This window comes from Rattus norvegicus, chromosome 11, assembly GCF_021556685.1.
Source record: "Rattus norvegicus strain SHRSP/BbbUtx chromosome 11, alternate assembly SHRSP_T2T, whole genome shotgun sequence".
Taxonomy (NCBI): domain Eukaryota; kingdom Metazoa; phylum Chordata; class Mammalia; order Rodentia; family Muridae; genus Rattus; species Rattus norvegicus.
Window position 1 is genome coordinate 93,674,415 of NC_141544.1, and position 20,067 is coordinate 93,694,481.

Sequence of the window (20,067 nt, forward strand, 5' to 3'; positions counted from 1 at the left end):
AGATTACATTCAGTTACGGCTCTGCTCTTAAATGAACAACAGATTTTCTGATCGTTATCAGCCTGCAGGTAAATCATATGTTGTTATGCTTGTATATGAGCCCTAAGCAACTGCTGTCTTTGTAGGTAGATGGTGGTTCAGTGATTACTCAGTGCCAACTAGAGTATCTCTCTCCCCAAATTGTCCACAAGTTAAACACAGAGCAAATGATCTGTTTCATAGCCTAAGAAACATGACTGGTAAGGGCCAGCTGCACGTCCGTCCTGTCCTCTTGACTCAGTGCCTTTGCCAGTCATACTGAGCAGTTTTCTGGCCAGTGTGCCTTCTTACTCCATTCAGTGCATTCACGCGTCCTTGTCATTTGCTTCTGTTTGCACATCTGGTGTCTCAGGAAGTTTGCCAGAAATTACCTGTTATGCTGAATGAGTAGGCGAAACATGACTTTGTGACCTTGTGTAATTAGACTGTCACCCTACCTTAGTTTTCAAAGCTTATGTGCTAAGAATGAGGGTAAAAGCACAAGGTCCAGAGATTAAGAAATTGCTATTTTATGCCTGGAAAAACACAGCATTTAGGAGGCTTCGTTTCCTGACTGTGTGCCTTCCCCTGCTTGCAACCATCCTGTATTACCATGCAACCTGCAGTTCCTTGGTGGGTTTGTCAGAGAAGTTCAGTGTGAGCACTGTGTGTGAAGAGGTGGTTTACATGCAGGGCTGTGTGTCTACACGGTTAGTAAGCTCATCCATTCACCACTGAACCATTCTCTTGCTCTAACCCCTCAGGTTAGATATCTCCCAAGAGCTTACACACAAGTAACTATTGCATGTCCTAATCACTGAAGCAATCAGTTAAACCATCAATTTGTCTTCCTTCTTCCTCTCAGATTGGGTGAACCTTTGTTTACAAAGTGTATGAGGAAGGATTTGTCTCCTTGGTTGGCCTCCAAGCAGAACATGTAACATTTCCACAGAGCATCCTCTGTCTCCCCAGGTGAGGAGCAGGTCCTTGGAGCCACTCCAGGATGAGTGGTTCACATTATGTAATGAAGCTGCTACCCTATCTTAATTTCCAAAACTTATCAACAGGTGTGGTCCATCCCAAGGCAGGTTGGAATGCACTCTACTCTTGGGTAGTAGCTCACTCCGTAGGGCTGAGCATGGCCTCACCCTTCATCCAGTCCTCTGAGCAGAGGTGAGCTGAGAGACTGCTCACCTTAAGGAGAGCCAGAGGGAGAACCATTCGTTCTCAGGCCAGATGCCTCCTTTAACAAGAGGGCGATGGTGGAGCCCGGGAACAAAGCCAAGGAGAGCCTGACTGAACTGGGTCCCTGCACTGCTCACAGGCTAGATCCAAGTCCTAGGCAAAATGTTTCTTCTTGGGCTAGCCTTGAGCTTGCTGTCCTCCTGCCTCAGCTTGTTAGGCTTACAGTAGTATGCCATTTCACCTGGCAAAACTTTATAGTCTGTTTTTCTTTTATTTTCTTTTCCTTCTTTCCTTCCTTCCTTTCTTTCCTTCCTTTCTTTCCTTCCTTTCTTTCTTCCTCCCTTTCTTTTCTTCCTTTCATTTAAAGACCAGCACTATGGTAGTGTTTTCTTAGCACACCTGCAGCCCTGAATTTGATTTCTTTAGCAATTCAGAAGCCAACATGGAGGCTATTCTGGCTATACGAGATCTTCAAAGAATTTGGTTTAGAAAAGAAACTAAGCACATTGCTGGCATCCTTTCTCTGGTATACGATAATTAAACCAAGTGCCTCTCCCTGTCCTGTCTTACAGTCCCAACACCCCAGAGTCTAAATTGCAAGAGTGGGAGAATGCTGCACTTGAATCTCTGAGAGAGGCCCAGGGTTCTGCATCCTCAGAGATGGGTTGCAGGGGAAGGGACTGTTTTACCAGGGTGAAGACTTGGACTGGTGTGGTCAGGCACCCTGAGAGAAGGAAGGACACTAGCAGTGTCTTCAGTCACCCAGGAATGATGGTTGGGAGGCTAATGGGGATTCAGTGAAGTGACAGGGTACAGCTTTAATAGGTGGGGGACAGTGAACATTGTGTAGCAGTCTTCACTGGTGTACACTCACAGGAATGCTCTATGTGATCCAGGAATAAACTTTGGTTCCACTGTACCAAGATGTCCGTAGCCATCAAAAGCTGGGTGCAACTTGGTGGGAAAAGGCAAAATCAGTTCCACTAATTTGAGGGCTGCGCCTCCTTAATTCTGGAAGCATTTTTATCTGGGATATGAAGAGAAGGGAGGGACAGTAAGAAAGGCTTCGTGAGAATCTTGTGTTTTGGAGCGTGACCATGTCTGGCCACTGCCTGACAATGTACTCCTACTTTCTTCTCTGGCTTCTCTTCCTTGGTTTGTCTAGAAGATGCCTCTTCTTTTTTTTTTTTTTTTAAAGATTTATTCATTTATTATATATAAGTACACTGTAGCTGTCTTCAGACACACCAGAAGAGGGCATCAGATCTCTTTACAGATGGTTGTGAGCCACCATGTGGTTGCTGGGATTTGAACTCATGACCTCTGGAAGAGCAGTAGGGTGCTCTTAACCGCTGAGCCATCTCTCCAGCCCCCGAAGATGCCTCTTTTTATCCCATAGCAAAGATGGGGCCTGGCCAGAGGCTACTCTGAGCCCTCAGTCCTGGCATATGATCCTCTCTATTTGTTCCCTTCTCTGAGCTCCAGGCTACTCCAGCAGCTTTCAGACTGTACTTGGCCTCTGCCCTCTCAGAGGAGAAAGGAAGGAGGGGATGGAGGGAAGGATGGTGGGAGCAAGTCCAGTAGGGGGGACAGTGAGCGAGATTAAAGAGGATGGATGGATGGATGGATGGATGGATGGATGGATGGATGGGTGGGTGGATGGATGGATGGGTGGATGGATGGGTGAGTAGATGGGTGGATGGATGGATGGATGGATGGGTGAGTAGATGGGTGGATGGATGATGGGTGGATGGGTGAGTGGATGGGTGGATGGATGGGTGGGTGGATGGGTGGGTGGATGGGTGGGTGGATGGGTGGGTGGATGGGTGGGTGGATGGGTGGGTGGATGGGTGGGTGGATGGGTGGGTGGATGGGTAGATGGATGGATGGATGAATGAGAAAAATATGTAGTATTGTGATCACAGTTGTCCTTGTCATGTCTCTTATAACAAAACCTGTTACCGAAAATCTGTTCCTTTTTTTTTTTTTTTTTTTTTTTTTTTTTTTTGTTCTTGTGGACTGCACTTTAGAAAAATTTCTTGGAGAAGATGAAATATACAACTTTTTAAAATGTAAAAAAAATTAAGTAGCTGATTGAAGGAATAAACTATCAACTTGTGTAGGTAATAAACAGAGACCAGTCAAATAGTGGAAGACAGTTCTTAGCTTGCAAGGGTGGCAGCCACCACTGGGTGAACATGTGTTTATACCAAGACTGCAAGGCCCACGGAGAAAAGAGAGAGGTTTATGGGGGGACAGAGGGAGCTTAGTGTGTCCAGATTGAGGTTGTTAGTCTAGGGAATCTGGAAATGTGCTAACTGGGAGAATGGCATCATATGCGGGTGGCCAGGGTCTATATTTGGTTTTGTCTGGTTGTTCTGCAATTAAAATGAGGTTAAAACCAGGAAAGTTATTAGTTAGGTCTCCTTAGTCAGGCCCTTGCCATTTAGGGTCAGTTGTGGCAGGCATTATTGTTTGGCTTCCTGGACTGATTAATTGAAATTGATTACTAATATCCATGTCTACATTGTAGATAGTGCACTGACCCCCTGGGCCCTCTATCTTAGGTGGTTGATGGCTTTCTGAGCTGGTGACTATGGGTAAAGGGTTGATTTCCTATACCCACTGCTCTGGCTCCTGGGTTAACTCCCAGGGCAGGCTTTGGTGGGTAGCAGGTTGACTTCCTGGGTTGGTTACTGCAAATTTCAAATCATAGATGTGAAGCCTGTTGTGCATCACAATTTCTAAAGAGAAGCACATAAATGAAGTGAACCCTTTCCTCCCATGATACCTCAGTGGAGAAATGCATTAGCTACTTTTTCACTACTGTGACAAAGCACCTGAGAAGAGACTAAGGGAGGAAGGGTTTATTTGGGCTCACAGTTGAAGAGGACACAGGCTGTCCTCAGAGGGAGTCATGTGGTGGGAGCATGAGTCAGCTGGTCACATCTGCCCAGAGTTGGGAAGGAGAAAGGCCAGTGCTGCTGTTCAGACTTTCTTTTTCCCCTCTTTTTATTCAGTCTAGGACCTCAGTCCACTGGATGCCACTGTTCACATTTGGTGTAGTCCTTCACCATCAGTTAAATCCCTAGAGAAAGACACCCTCATGGACATGCCTAGAAGTGTGTCCCCCAGGGGTTCCAAATCTGATCAAATAAAAAATTAACTGTCATAGATATGCAACAATAAACCCAAATAAAAATGGCCTTTAAAAGTCAACAATAAGTTTGACCTAAAACTCCTCCCATACACTAAAAACCAACCCCACTTGATCTGTAAATAACCTGTAACATAACATAACTATAAATCTGTAACCAAGCCACTTATCCTTAGCCAATCAAAGTAGCTGAACTTCTAACCATTTAGAGGCTAAAAGCTGCCCAAATATGCCTATACATGGAGCCTATGACATGACTTAGTGGGTAAAAGTGCCTGCCACCAAACCTGATGACCTGAGTTCTATCCTGGGACCAACATGGTAGAAAGAGTTTAGTCCCAGGAACCACCCCTCCCCACGGTTGTCCTCTGTCCTTTATATGTTTGCGGCAACCACTTGTGCATGTGTGACTAGCTGCCCAAAGCCTGGATTTTTAAGCCTAATCTCCTGAGCTGCCAATTTGAAGTCTGTCATGGAGTCAGTCTGTCTCATCAAACTCTTGTTGCTCCCAAGCCAGTGTTTGCCTCTGTCTCCCATGCATGGCCTATTATGGCATTTTTCCTATTGGAAAACTGGTGTGAGCTCACCTCTGAGACCCCGGTTTGGCTGGCTCAGAGTGTAGGCCCCGGCTGCAAGAGGCAACATGTGTGCCAATTCTAGGCTTCAGTTGCCATGGTGTGAGTGGCTGGGAGAGTGGTGATAGGCTGCCCATGGTCCGACCTAGACTCAGGAACATGGAAAGGTGAGCACGGTGGGTGGGCGGTTGCCCAAACTCCTGGATCAGATCACGGTGCTAGTGAGAAAATGCATGCTGGAAAACCAGCTGCAGCATTTAGCCTAGCAGCTGGGCTGTGTCCCAACAGGCAATTGCTCCTTGTGTTGGGAAAGAGCCTCCCTGAAGATCTCTGTACCATGGGCTCTGGTGCTAGGGTATCATGAAGCCTTTGGGAATGCCACACCTTCCAGGGTACTGCAATTCACTGGTCCCAAACAGTGTCTGATTTTTGTTCTGCAATAGCCTCAAAACTGCATATTTGGGGAGGGCTTTGCTCTCTCTACCTGATAACTTCTCTCAGAATTAGATTGGTGCTATGCCCATTATAAAGTACATCAAAATGTAGGAAAACCAATTTAAACTTATTCACTGAATAACCTACAAAAATGAAACTCAGGCTATGGTTATTTTATTTGGCTTTAAAAATTACTGGGATATAACCCTTAATCTACTTTTCTAACTGCTGACCTAGCCACCTGCCCAGCAGTGTACCCCAGATACTTGATGTTTCTCCTGGCCACATGCTCATGGTCCATCTCCCCTCATGGCAGCTTCCTCTTCTCTTCTCTAGTTCTTGTTATGCCCAGACCTCAGGTGCCCACAGACCACCAAAGACCCCAGGAGTCCAACTTGTATGCAAAAGCAAAGCGTCTGTGTCTTTATTCAAGCTCGAGCTCGGACTTCTCCAACTTCTCCAACCCCGTGGATGGCTGTGGAAGGGTCCTGAGCTGGTGTCAGCCTTGCCTTTTATACAGTTTAAGCTGGGTAAGACGCTTTCCAGTTTGACAATTATAAGCCTGGCTGCCATCTTAGAAATCATACCTTCCATAAAATTTTAGGTAACATCGTAAACTTTACTACAACCTCTTTACTATAACGTGAGTCATTTGCCCTGGAGATGACACTGGGTATTTCTGCTTTTCAAGGGTGGAGTGACTGATACTTGGGAGGTGTCTTGGTTCCTGGAACCGGCCGTGGTTCTTCTAGTTACCAAGTTCAAACTGAGGACAGGGCATTAGATGGATTGTGAACACAAAATAGAATTAGCTGGCTGGGCCCTTCACATTTTCCTCCTCCTCCTCCTCCTCACGGTCTTTTCTCCCTTCTCTCCCTTCTCCACCCACAACCAGGTAACTCAAAATCCATCTACCTCTAATCCTCCCAGTAATCTGCTGTACCCAACTTTTAACCAATAGTTTTAAATTGAGAAACAAGATTTGCACAAGAGCTTGTAAAGGTAAGATATCTCTCATTCCAAGGCCTAGACCTTCTGGTACAAAATTTAGCATTACAATACATAGCAACAGACCAAACCTCAACACACAGTACTTCCCGCTCACATGACTGGATGGGTTATCTCACCCAGTGGAGGATTTCAGAGTCAGTGCCCATATTCTAAATGTCTAAACAATATAAAGGCAAAAACAATTTCCCTGCCCTCAACGTCTTCCTAATGGATGAGGATTGTATAAGACCTGCATGCCAGTTCAACTGGTCAAGCCTTTTGCCCCGCATGGTTTGAATAAGAATGGCCCCCATTGGCTCACATATATTTGATTGCTTAATCATCAGGGAGTGGTACTATTTAAAAAGGATTGGGAGATTGCTGGAGAAAGTGTGTCACTGGAGGCAGGCTTTGAGGTTTCAAAAGGCCACACTGTAGCTGCGGGCTTTCCCACCTATGCACAAGTTCCAGAAATAACAACTCTGAGACTGAATTATTTGTGAATAATTGCCTAGGCCAAAAGCTTTCGCTTGTTGCTGTTAGAACCTAACATAATTTTCTCACTTATTCTATTCTGACTCCTGCCATGTGGTTAGTTACCTCTCCTCAGTGCAACCATCAACATCTTCTCTATCCCAGAGTTCTCACTCCCTACTGGAACTCCTACTTCCTATTCTTGCCTAAACTCATTGGCCTATCATCTTTTTATTGACAGGTGATGTTTCCGTACAGTACACAAGAGATTCCCACTACATTTCCCTCTTTTAGTCCAATAAAAGTCTCTTTCTCTTTCTTTTTTTTTTTTTTTTTCCTTTTTTTTCGGAGCTGGGGACCGAACCCAGGGCCTTGCGCTTGCTAGGCAAGTGCTCTACCGCTGAGCTAAATCCCCAACCCCTTTCTCTTTCAATATTAAACTATAAACAATACTAACAATTGTGAGAACTGTCAGGTAAGAGGACATTCACAATGTCCAATCCCTATGTGTTTGGCAACCTTGGAGAAAGTCTTCTATTATCTATCCTATCTTGGGGAGTTCAGAGTTCTGTTCCTAAATCAATTTCTGTCATAAAGTACATTACAAACCTAAAAACACCTCAGACCTTAAAACGTTTTCCTAAATTCTAAACAACTTAAGCTTAATTATGAGAACATAACTACCTAGTGTTCAACTCCATCAGAGGACAGGGAGGGAATCAACATTACCGGAGTATGCAGAAGTGTATAGGGAAGCAGACTCCAAAACTATAGAAATGTATAGGGAAGCAGACTCCAAAACTATAGAAATGTATAGGGAAGCAGACTCCAAAACTATAGAAATGTATAGGGAAGCAGACTCCAAAACTATAGAAACGACAGAGACAGTCGGCTGCCTAGACAGAGTTTCCCTCAGTCATTGGAGCATCGTCTTCAGCCTTCTGGCCCAGAATATCTGACAGACTTTTCTATGAAGGACTGCTTACCCTATGTTGGCAAAGCTCAGCAGCTGACTTCACTGCATGTTGTAAACTGGACAGCATATTGTCAGCAGTTGAAGGGCAGTTTCTGCAGTGGCTAGCGTGCCATCTCTGAGGTAAACTCCATATGGAGGTCCTCTGATGCTCATCATCTCCCTTGAAGTAGAATGGGGTGCTGCAAGCAGACCTGTCTCCTTGTCCAAAAAGAAAAAGGCCTTTTAATAACAATAAAATATTTTTAAATGCCATATTCTGTAGATCTCTGAGGTTTTTGAAGACCATCTATTTGTAGTTTACCTGAATAGGCAAACGTTGTTTGTTTCTAGCTATTCAATATCTGTTCAACCTTGGAAACACATTTCTGTAATAAACTAGACTAGTATCTAACATGACCACAAGTTTGACTGCTTAACTATTACACTTGTAACTTTTAAATATCCTAAATAGTTCGTAATAACAGCAGTTTCCAAGGACTGGAACATTATATCGTTCTAAATGAATTACATAGGTTCAATACCTTAAAAGGTGGATGGGTGGGGGAACACCCTCATAGAAGAAGGGGGAGAGGGTTGGGAGAGGGTTTATGGATGGGAAACCGAGAAAGAGGATAACATTTGAAATGTAAATTCAAAAAATCGAATAAAAAAAGAAATTGAAACATATGTACATTGTACGTTAAAATATAATTTTTTATGTATCACTATACAAAGATTTATACCAATGTAACAAAATATAACCCTAATTTTGTATCAATATACAAAGCCCTATATCAATGTAAGATTTTTGGCTCTATAGTTGAAGAATCAATTCAATAATCTATACTTTATAGCTATTATTCATGTATTATTCCTATATCCCACCCTTTTTTTCTTTTAAATCCCTCTCTCCATTTTCCATCTAAGACATTCCATAATCCAACCTCCGCTATTTTGTTTTTTCTCTCACCAAGACCATTAACAACTTGCAACCAACCCCACTTAAATAATGGCAAACCAATCAAATGACCAAAAACCATCCATCCCACCTCTTGGGAAATGGGGGCAATGCTCCCACAACTTTTCCTGTGGAAACAAATGCAAAACTCTCCCCCGGCATAACACATTTCCCTCCTTCCATTTTGAGGTTAGGACATTGTTAGTGTGAACAGGCTGGTTTAGTTCAGCAGTCACTTCCATAAGCCAATGTCTCTCAGCAGCTGTTGCCTTTGCTCATTAGCATTTAAAATTTTAAAGTTAATAAAGCACTGCATAATCTATCTCTGGGGGCTCTGCTAGCTCTTTCTGTTTGTTCAGCATTTCCTTTAAAGAACAATTAGATCTCTCTACAATTGCTTGTCCTGTAGGATTGTGTGGTGTGTCCATAATATGCTTTATATTATAATATGGAAACAATTTCATTTTACTAGTGACATTTCACTAGAAGCATTGTCAGTCTTAGTGTGTGCAGGTACTCTCATAACTTCTTATAAATGTGTCACGATAAAACCAGGCTTTTCCGGAGCTTAAAGCAGCAGTCCATTGAGCTCCTGAATATGTGCCTATGGTATGGTACATATTTGAATTTTCCAAACTCTGCAAAATGAAACACATCCACTTACCAAATCACATTTCTTTGGGTGCCTTTTGTGTTCCTCCCTGCAGGTAATGCAGTTTGGCTATACGAATAACAAGTAGGGTTATTTCCTTATAATTTTCTTGCCTTTTTGTCAAGTGATAGAAAAATCTTTCTTTAAACCTTTTCTCTTAACAGGGTGAGGATTTTTTTGGATTTTTTTTTAATGAAATTCTGGAGCTTCTGGCACATTTCTTACTAATAGCTGATTTCTTCATTACCTGGTTAACCCGTATATGATCTGATATGTATCTTTTACACTGGCTGATTTCTACTCCCGATCGCTTGTTGTAGTTAACAGTGTAGTAAATTTTAAATCATCCTAAATAAGTTCAGCTGTATCTATAAGTAAAACAACTCTTTCTACACATCGAGAATCAAATAACTATTTTCATGGAAAATTTAATAATACATAGGAATGATACACAGCTACAGTTTTGGGGGTTTTTTTTTGTTTTTGTTCTTTTTTTAAACATTGGAATTGTAAGGGCTCTGAGTCACCTTATTTATTTTTTCTGACTTATACTCTGCCTTTCCCAGCTTGCTTGCACCAGTATAGAATGTAGGCACACTAGAATTTTTGCTACATGGAGGAGAATCCAATTACTTCTCTTTATAAACTAAACTCCCTTGCTTTGGGAATGCTTGTTGTTAATTTCTCCAAAAAAAAAAAAATTACTACAAGACCTCTGAAAATGTTCATTTTCTGCCCCTAATGAGGCAATTTTCTGCATTAGTAAGAGGTACCACAATTTCTAATAGATTTATTCCTGCTATTTGATGAAGTCTCATTTTTCCTTTCAGAATCAATTCATAAAACTTTTTTATATAAGTCTTTAAGTTTTTACTCTCTTTGTGTATGAAAAATACCAATTTTGAGATATAATCTCTCTCTGTATTAGAATTCCTGTGGGAGAATGAATACAAGGTAAAATAATTAAAATACAACCTAACTTTGGATCCTTATAATCTATATGGGACTCTTGAAATTTCTTTTCTATCAAAGCCAATTCTTTCTCAGCCTTAGCTGATAATTTTCTTTAGCTACTTAAGTCTTTATCACCTTGTAAGGTTTGAAACAAATTACTTAGCTCTTGGGTAGTTAATACAATGGTGGGCCTTATCAATTAATGTTTCCCAATAATTTTGAAAATCATTAAGAGTTCTCTATTGGATTCTCCTGATTTGTACCTTTCTGGTCAAGTCTCCTCATATTTTTTTTCAGGAGCAATTTGTAATCCCTCGCCAGGCAACATTCTTTTTACTTCTTCAAACATTTTTCCTAAGGTATTTTGCATCTGAATCAGTCAGTCAGATAGCATCCATATAATGGTAAATTATGGACTGAGGAAACGGCTTACAACTTATTTCTAATGAGTATGGTACAGAATGTTGTTGTAATGTAGGACTATTCAAAATTCCTTGACACAAGACTCTGCAGTGATATTTCTTTATTGGACAACTTCTATTGAAAGTAGGCATCGAGAAAGCTAACATCTCCCTATCATGCTCATGCAAACGGATTCTGAAAGCAATATTTTAAATCAATCACTATAATAGGCCATGCCTTAGGTAACAAGGAGGGCAATGGGATTCCAGGCTGTAAAGAGCCCATTGGCTGAATGATTTCATTAATTGCTCTCAGATCTATCAATACCCTCAACTTGCCTGATTTCTTTTTAATGACACATATGGGAGACATACAAGGGCTGGTGGATTCTCTGCATGTTGAGCATCAAACTGCTCTTAGACTAGCTATTCTAGTACCTGCAACTTTCATTTTGTCTTAAACCACTGTTCTACTCAACCAGGTTTGTCATTTTGGCACTTTAGTAGTAGGGTAACTGGTAATCTACCAGCAATGACTCCCCCATATAAAGTTGAAGAATCAGCCTCTGTTGTGTCCTGCTTATGGACAGGTTAGACAGTTTTCAACTGCCTTTGATAACATTGTAAAATTTCTTTATTAGGAACAGCTCTTCTTTTATAGCCTTTCTATAAAGTTGGGGGAATGCTAATCTGTGCTTCTCACTGTTGCAATAGATTTCTTCCCCATAGATTTATGACTCTATTAGCCACATGTGGTTTTAATTTTTGTCTTTGAGTTTCTGGTCCTACACATTGAATGCATTGTAGACTTTGTTTTACCTGAGACAACAGTGCAATTCCTAAGAGCTGTTAGATGACCTTTGAAACGGGTGAGCTGCATTCCAGGAATTTTGTGATATTATAGTTATACCTGCTCCAGTGTCTACAAGTCCTTCAATCTCAATTCCTTCAAACTGTAAATTTAACTTCAGTCCCTTATCATTTATAGTAGTTTATCAAAATATCTAGTTCTTGGTTTCTTTAGAATTTGTTTTATCCATATAAGCAGTTCATCTCTGTTAAGTGGTTTGTTTACGTTTTTAGCAGCTCTGTCCTGTCAGGCTTTGACTTTTCTAGTTGTTCTTCAGAAGTCTTTCTTTGGAATGGCTAATGTTGGTTTTTTTCAGACCTTGAGTGAAGTCCATTAGCTTTCTGACATTGAGGAATTGCCTTGAATACATTTGTTTGACCTATGCTCATGAGCCTTATGTCCAATTCTTCCACATCTACATTTCACAGGAAACTTTGTCCCTGAATAATTATAATAAATAACAATATTTTATTATTATATATTATATCATTTATCATTCACTTATTATTATATTATTTATTATTATATATTTAATATTTTATTATTATGTTATTTATATTACTATTATTATTATTATTATAAGAATACATTCTTAGGAACTGTTTGTCTATCATCCTTTACGGAATGACCTGATCTTTCACAGCCACAGCAATAGATATTTTGAGTTTTTATATCTCCTATAATTGTCCAATCATAACTGAATTGTGAGCATTAGATTCTATATCCATAGTGCTTTTAATCCACTCATGAACAGATGCAGATCTGGCCCTTAAAGGTCTACTAGCTTTTTTGCTTTCAACATTAGCATTTCAAAGGCTGAAGATTCCTTTAAAATTCCTCTAGCAGTTGGATCTGATAGTACTCTATTCAGAGCTGTAGTTAATCTTTGTAAAAAAGTCAGTGAAAGATTTATTTAAAACCTGGGTTATCTTTGTAACTGATTCAATTTGTCCCTATTATTCAACTTTGTTCCAAGCATTTAAGGCTATTGCACAACACTGTTCTAGGACAGCATCACCAAGTGTAATCTGTACTCGAAATTCAGAACACAGATCTTCACCTGGACAACAATGCCTCTAGTCCTAGTTCACTTCTCCATGCGTGAAGCCTCACCTTTCCACCATGCTAGACATTGTAATTGAAGGGCAGGCTCTAAAATGGCTGTTATCAAATCTCTCCAATCTTTTGGAATTTTATGCTTTTGTATGGCTGAGTTAAGTATCTGTTTGACATATGGTGAATGTATTCCATAGGTAATTACTGGTTCCTTTAAATCTTTTAAAATATTGTGTCTCTATAGGTCGCCATCCATACTCTTGATGACTCTATGAATATCTTTCATCTCCTTCTAATTCCCTTAACAAGGCTAGGAAAATCATTTTAGATTTATTAACACATATAGAGTGCCATTTCGCAGACTTGTTACAAGGTTGTGCTATAAGTTCTAGCCTTCTTTCCTGTCTCTATCTTAGTATCTCCCTCAATTATATTTATAATTTTTTTCTACATTTTTCCTCCAAGGCTTGTCTCCATTCTTCATCTTTTTCCCTTTTCTTATATCTCTATCATCTTAGTATTTTCTTCATTTTTATGTGAGAATTTTTCTAATTTTTCTTATAAGTTTTGTTCCCTTTTTCTTGTACCTCTAAGTGCCCTCCCTCGCCCTCTTTTGAGATAGCATAAGAAACCATCTTGGTTATCAGGATGAAAAGGGGGATTACTGATGTGATACTAGTCATAATTGGTAATGGGTCAGAATGGGTTTCCAATCTCTATGGCTGTGAAGAGACACCATGACCAAGGTAATTTTTATAAAGGACAACATTTTATTGGGGATGGCTTATAGTTTTAGAGGTTCCGTCCATTATTATCATGACAGGAAACATGGTAGCATCCAGGGAGACACAATGCTGGAGACAGAACAGATATCATGATACAGCGGCACCCAGGAACTGGGTGGAGCTTCAACAGGAGGTGCTCTCAAATCCTGCCTACACAATGACGCACTTCCTCTAACTAGGCCATAACCTCTCAATAGCAGCACTTCCCACAGGCCAAGCACATTCACACCATCACAGTCACTTATCCCATTCTCTTTAGTTTCTATCTTTAAACCATTTACAGTAAGTAATATAGAGCCTGGAAGCTCTGTGTCATTGTGCCTCTCATCTTCATGTGTCTTATTTCTTTAAACTTATTTCATTCTCTCTCTAATCTTTGCTGACAACACACATGTATTTGTTCACCTTATATGGCATTGCAAATTTCATTTGTGGTAACATCATAGAGAGAAATTCACCAAAGAACTTCTTGTGAGGTTCCTAAGGCTTTTTGCCACTTCCATGGACTAGGGTCAGTTAGCAAGCCTCGAGGTTTCTACATCTGTTTGGTGTTTGCTAGTAGACTGGACTGAGAACAATGCAGATTAGAATTGCCCCAAAGAATTGTTTCTAAACAGATCCATTTTCCCCATATCCTAATAACCTTTCTTTTCCACTACCTCTGGTGGCTGCTGGGCTAGAGGAAACCTTAGGTTGAAATCTTATTGAAAGTGGTGTGAGAAAAATTCATGCTACATCTCTGAGTTCAATGCAAGCATGGGACAGCACAGGTTCTAACTGACAAAAATTTTAAGTCTAGTCATGGTGGTGCACACCTTTAATCCCAGCAATCAGGAGACAGAATCATGCAGATTCTGAGTTCAAGGTCAATCTGCAAAGCACATTCCAAGAGAGCCAAGATTAGGCAGTGAAGTAGTTTGAAAACAGAAAGCTTGTAATAGAATAAGGGGGCCAATGTTCCAGCTCCAGCAAGCAGCAGAACTCAGCAGCTTTGGCCATGTGGTAAAGAATAAAAGGGACTACACGGAGACAAATGATGCCGGTTAGCTGGAGCTAAGAAATTAGCAATAATTAAGAAGAGACCAGCATCACTGAGGTAAAATCTTCTGGGAAGTGTTTTCTGAGAGCACAAAGAAACCGTGTTCCAGAGAGAACCAAAGTTGTACTTCATTCTACAGATGAACTTGGTAATGTGTAAGAGTCACCCAGATGGTACTGGTTCTGAAGGCATTAAGGAGTCGTGAAGAGCAGCTGATGCTTGGCAGCCTGAGATCCCAGAGGAAACCATTGATGAAGGTGCATCCTCAGTTGCAGTTGATGGCCAAGTAGCCTGATTGCATCAGAATGCCCCAGCATATTGGAGATGCCAATACCATGGGATGACCAGCAAGAGCAGCAGCAGCAGTGGAGTGGAGTCAACCACAGCCTAGAGTGCTACAGAGGGCAGAGCTGGAGAAGTGATCAAAGCCCTGTGGAGAAGCCAAGAAGATCATATGTGGATCCCAGACATTGGAACAAGAAGCTGTGAAGATGAAGTTGCCTTGGAGACCCCAAGGTAATAAAGATGTCAGAGCTGTGGGATACCTGCTGAGGAAAGCAGCCAATAGGGAGTAGAACCAGCCCGGCCCAGGAGAAAGAAGTTTGTTTCAGTCAAAGATAAAAAATGAGTTGGAGATCTGAAAACCACTTTGACATCAGACATGGAGATGCAGAGTTTGGAGTTTACCCACCGGGTTTCCAATCTTTCTTTGGGGATTACAGTTAAGTGATTGGATGGATCTCAGAAGAGACTTTGAACCATGAACTTTTACCATTGTTGAGACTGCTATAAGCTATGGGAACTTTGGAAGTCAAATTAAATGTATTTTTTAGTATGCTATGGCTAGGTATGACCCCCATAGACTCATGTATTTGAACAAGCCTATGGGGGGCCAGGGAGCAGAATGTTTGAATATGCTTGGCCCACTATTAGGAGGTGTGGACTTATAGGAGTAGGTATGCCCTTAGAGAATGTTTGTCACTGTGGTGATGGACTATGAGACCTCCTCTTAACTACATGGGAGCAAGGCTTCTCCTATTGGCCTTCAGATAAAGATGTAGAACTCTCAGTTCCTCTTGCACCATGCCTGCTTGGATGCTGCCATGCTCCCACCTTGTTGATACTATGTAGCTGTGAGTAATTAATCTGCTCTGATTTACTGGCAGGTAATCACACTTCTGGCCAGGGGCCAGAGTTCTCTAGATTCTTAAATGAAAGACACACATATATACACAGCATTATTTGTAATATGTCTTACTAGCTCAACAGCTGGGCTTCTTCCTAACTCCATGTGGCTAACCCATTTTCCCCTTCAATATTCCTGTTATCACCTTTTATAAAAATATTATTTATTTTTTATATATAAGTACACTGTAGCTGCCTGCAGACACACTAGAAGAGGGCATGAGATCCAATTACACATGGTTGTGAGCCACCATGTAGTTGCTGGGAATTGAACTCAGAACCTCTGGAAGAGCAATCAGTGCTCTTAACCTCTGAAACATCTCTCTAGCCTGAGTTATCACCTTTTAAAATCTGTATTTCATCTCTGCTACCCCAGACCCAATCAGGGAAAATGGCCTGTGGGGCCACAATCCCAGATTCTTACATGTAGGGGGGGTTCTTAAGCCTGACCTTTCTGCTCCTTCAAGGCCCATGTGTATGAGAAGCCCAGTCATTGATCAAGTAAGGCATACTGAAATTAATGATGCCTCTGTGTGTGTGTGTGTGTGTGTGTGTGTGTGTGTGTGTGTGTGTGTCTTTCATTTGTAAATCCGGAGAACTCTGTCAGGTGGCAAGAAGTGCGATCATCCACTGGGAACTCAGAACAGATAATTCCTCTGCTACAAGAATGGACTGAACCTCTGAACCTGGAAACCAGCCCTAATTAAATGTTGTCCTTATAAGAGCTGCCTTGGTCATGGTGACTGTTCACAGCAGTAGAACCATAACTAAGACATGTAGATATAACAGAATTAAATTAACCTCAGGCTTGTAAATCCCAAATAATAAAATAAACAGAGGAAAGAATTCCACACTCTCAACTCCAGGAAGGGGAGGAGTCTATGTACCATAAAGTTGTATCTGTGGACACCAGGAGCCATCTCCTGGATCTTGTTTTAATTTCCTCTTGGATTCTATGTACAAGGAACCCATGACGGTGGTGGAAAGAATGGGGAGGTGTGCCCAGATTCCATAGCTGGGCCTGTTTGCTCTGGGGCACATGGAGGAAGTGGGAAGGAGAAACTGACCTTGGTGTCATTTTGTTCCACTCAAAATGGTGTTGGCTGAGATCAGAAGGATCTGTGATCCTCCACAGTATCGGAAATTTAAGTCCATGAGAACCCAATTTGCTAAAAATACTTAATTCTAACTTAAAACCCTAGTAATTCAGAACTGAACTGATTCCACAGCTCCCTGTACCCAAATCCCATGGGGGAGAGTGCTGAACAGCCAGAAGTGCAGACAATCCTGAGACCACAGGATAAACTGCCACTTCTGCCCACCTCTACCCACATCTCTGGCCCAAAAGGAAACTGCATAGTGCCTCTGGATACAGGAATAGAGGAGCAGTCAGCTGCAGGAACCTGCTGGTTCTGGCATGCACCTGGAACTGAACTGAACCAATCAAACAGCTCCCTGCACCCAATTCCCAAGGGGGAGAGAGCCAGACCCTCAGAAATGTGGACATTCCTGAGAACTCAGAGGAGACTAATCTCTGCCCACATTCCCGAACCAAGAGGAAATTGCCTAGCGCCATCTGTGCCCCCTGGGCACAGGGACCTAGGAGCAGTCAGAGGCAGGATGCCAGAAAGCCAGTCACCAGGAACATATACACACCTGAGAGCAGAGCTCTCTGTTCCCAGATCTGGCTGAAAGAAAACAGGTCTACAGGAGTGCTGACATGTAGGCCTACAGGAGGGTCAAGTCACTGTCAGAGACAGCAAGACAAGCTAACACTGCAGACAACCTAATGGCCAGAGGCAAGCACAGGAAACTAAGCAACGGAAACCAAGACTACTTGGAATCATCAGAGCCCAGTTGTCCCACCAAAGCAAATACAGGATTATCCAAAACACACTGGAAAAGCAAGCTATGGATTAAAATTGGATATGGATAATGATGGAGGACTTTAAGAAGGACATAAATAACTCCCTTAAGAAATACAGGACAATACAAGTAAACAAGTAGAAGCCCTTAAAGAGGAAACGCAGAAAACCCTTAAAGAATTACAGGAAAACACAACCAAACTGGTGAAGGAATTGAACAAAACCATCCAGAATTTAAAAATGGAAATTGAAACAATAAAGAAAGCACAAAGGGAGACAACCCTGGAGATAGAAAACCTAGGAAAGAGATCAGGAGCCATAGATGCAAGCATCAGTAACAAAATAAAAGAGAAGAGAGAATCACAGGGGCAGAAGACACCATAGAAAACATCAACACAACCATCAAAGATAATGTAAAATGCAAAAAAGCTCCTGGCCCAAAACATACAGGAAATACAGGACACAATGAAAAGATCAAACCTAAGGATAATAGGTATAGAAGAGAGTGAAGACTCCCAACTTAAAGGGCCAGTAAATATCTTCAACAAAATTGTAGAAGAAAACTTCCCTAACCTAAAGAAAGAGATGTCCATAAACATACAAAAAGCATACAGAACTCCAAATAGATTGAACCAGAAGTGGAATTCCTCTGGTCACATAATAATCAAAACACCAAACACACAAAATAAAGAAAGAATTTTAAAAGCAGTAAGGCAAAAATGTCAAGTTCCTATGAAGGCAGACCTATAAGACTTACACCAGACTTCTCACCAGAGACTATGAAAGCCAGAAGATCCTGGGCAGATGTCATACAGACCCTAAGAGAACACAAATGCCAGCCCAGGCTACTATATCCAGCAAAACTCTCAATTAACGTAGATGGAGAAACCAAGATAGTACATGACAAAACCAAATTTACACAATATCTTTCTACAAATCCAGCCCTACAATTGAAAACTCCAACACAAGGAGGGAAACTACACCTTAGAAAAAGCAAGAAAGTAATATCCTTGCAATGAAACCAAAAGAAGACACACAAACATAATTCCACCTCTAACAACAAAAATAACAGGAAGCAAAAATCACTATTCCTTAATATCTCTCAATATCACTGGACTCAATTCCCCAATAAAAAGACATAGACTAACTGACTGGATACGTAAAGAGGACCCATTATTTTGCTGCCTACAGGAAACACACCTCAGGACAAAGACAGACACTATCTCAGAGTAAAAGGCAGGAAAACAAATTTCCAAGCAAATGGTCCGAAGAAACAAGGTGGTATAGCCACTCTAATATCGAATAAAATCAACTTTCAACCAAAAGTTATCAAAAAAGATGAGGAAGGACACTTCATATTCAAAGGAAAAATCCACGAAGATGAACTCTCAACCCTAAATATCTATGCTCCAAATGCAAGGGCACCTACAGTCATAAAAGAAAGGTACTAAACCTCAAATCACACATTGCACCTCCCACAAAAATAGTAGGAGATTTCAACACCCCACTCTCATCAATGGACAGATCATGGAAACAGAAATTAAACAGAGATATCAAGAAACTAACAGAAGTCGTGAACCAAATGGACTTAATAGATATTTATAGAACATTTCATTCTAAAACAAAAGAATAGAAGTTCTTCTTAGCACCTCATGGTACCTTCTCCAAAACTGACCATATAATCGGTCACAAAACAGGCCTCAACAGATACAGTAAGATAGAAATAATCCCAATACATCTTGTCAGATCATCACTGACTAAGGCTGGTCTTCAATAACAACATTAAGGAAAGAACACCCACAAATACATGGAAATTGAACAATGCACTATCAATGATAAACTTGGTCAAGGAAGAAGTAAAGAAAGAAATTAAAGATTTCCTAGAATTTAATGAAAATGAAGGCACAACATACCCAAACTTATGGGACACAACGAAAGCTGTGCTAAGAGGAAAACTCATAGCTCTGAGTGCCTGCAGAAAGAAACAGGAGAGAGCATGTCAGCAGCTTGACAGCACACCTAAAAGCTCTAGAACAAAAAGAAGCAAATACACCCAAAAGGAGTAGACAGCAGGAAATAAACTCATGGCTGAAATCAACCAAGTAGAAATGAAAATAAATATATATATATAAAAAAAAATCAACAAAACCAAGAGCTAATTGTTTGAGAAAATCAAAAATACAGATAAATCCTTAGCCAGACTAACCAGAGGGCACAGAGTGTATTCAAATTAACACAATCAGAAATGAAAAGGAGACATAACAGAACTGAGGAAATTTTAAAAATCATCAGATCCTACAACAAAAGCCTATATTCAACAAAACTGGAAAATCTGGAGGAAATGGACAATTTTCCTAGACAGATACCAGGTACCAAAGTTAAATCAAGAACAGATAAACCATCTAAATAGTTCCATAGCTCCTAAAGAAATAGAAGCAGTTATTAAAGGTCTCCCAACCAAAAAGAGCCTAGGACCAGATGGGTTTAGTGCAGAATTCTATCAGACCTTCATAGAAGACTTAATACCGAAACT

At 41.0% G+C, this 20,067-nt stretch overlaps 1 long non-coding RNA gene across 2 annotated transcripts in view; it reads right to left on the reverse strand.

Moving 5' to 3' along the window:
- The window catches only part of LOC120095697 (uncharacterized), a 59,337-nt gene that overhangs the window by 17,242 nt on the left and 22,028 nt on the right, over positions 1-20,067 (reverse strand). For both annotated transcript variants that reach the window (XR_015633674.1, XR_015633672.1), the window contains one exon: positions 7,821-8,008. This is a non-coding gene — a long non-coding RNA (uncharacterized LOC120095697). Of the gene's footprint in view, positions 1-7,820; positions 8,009-20,067 lie in introns of those variants that run through there.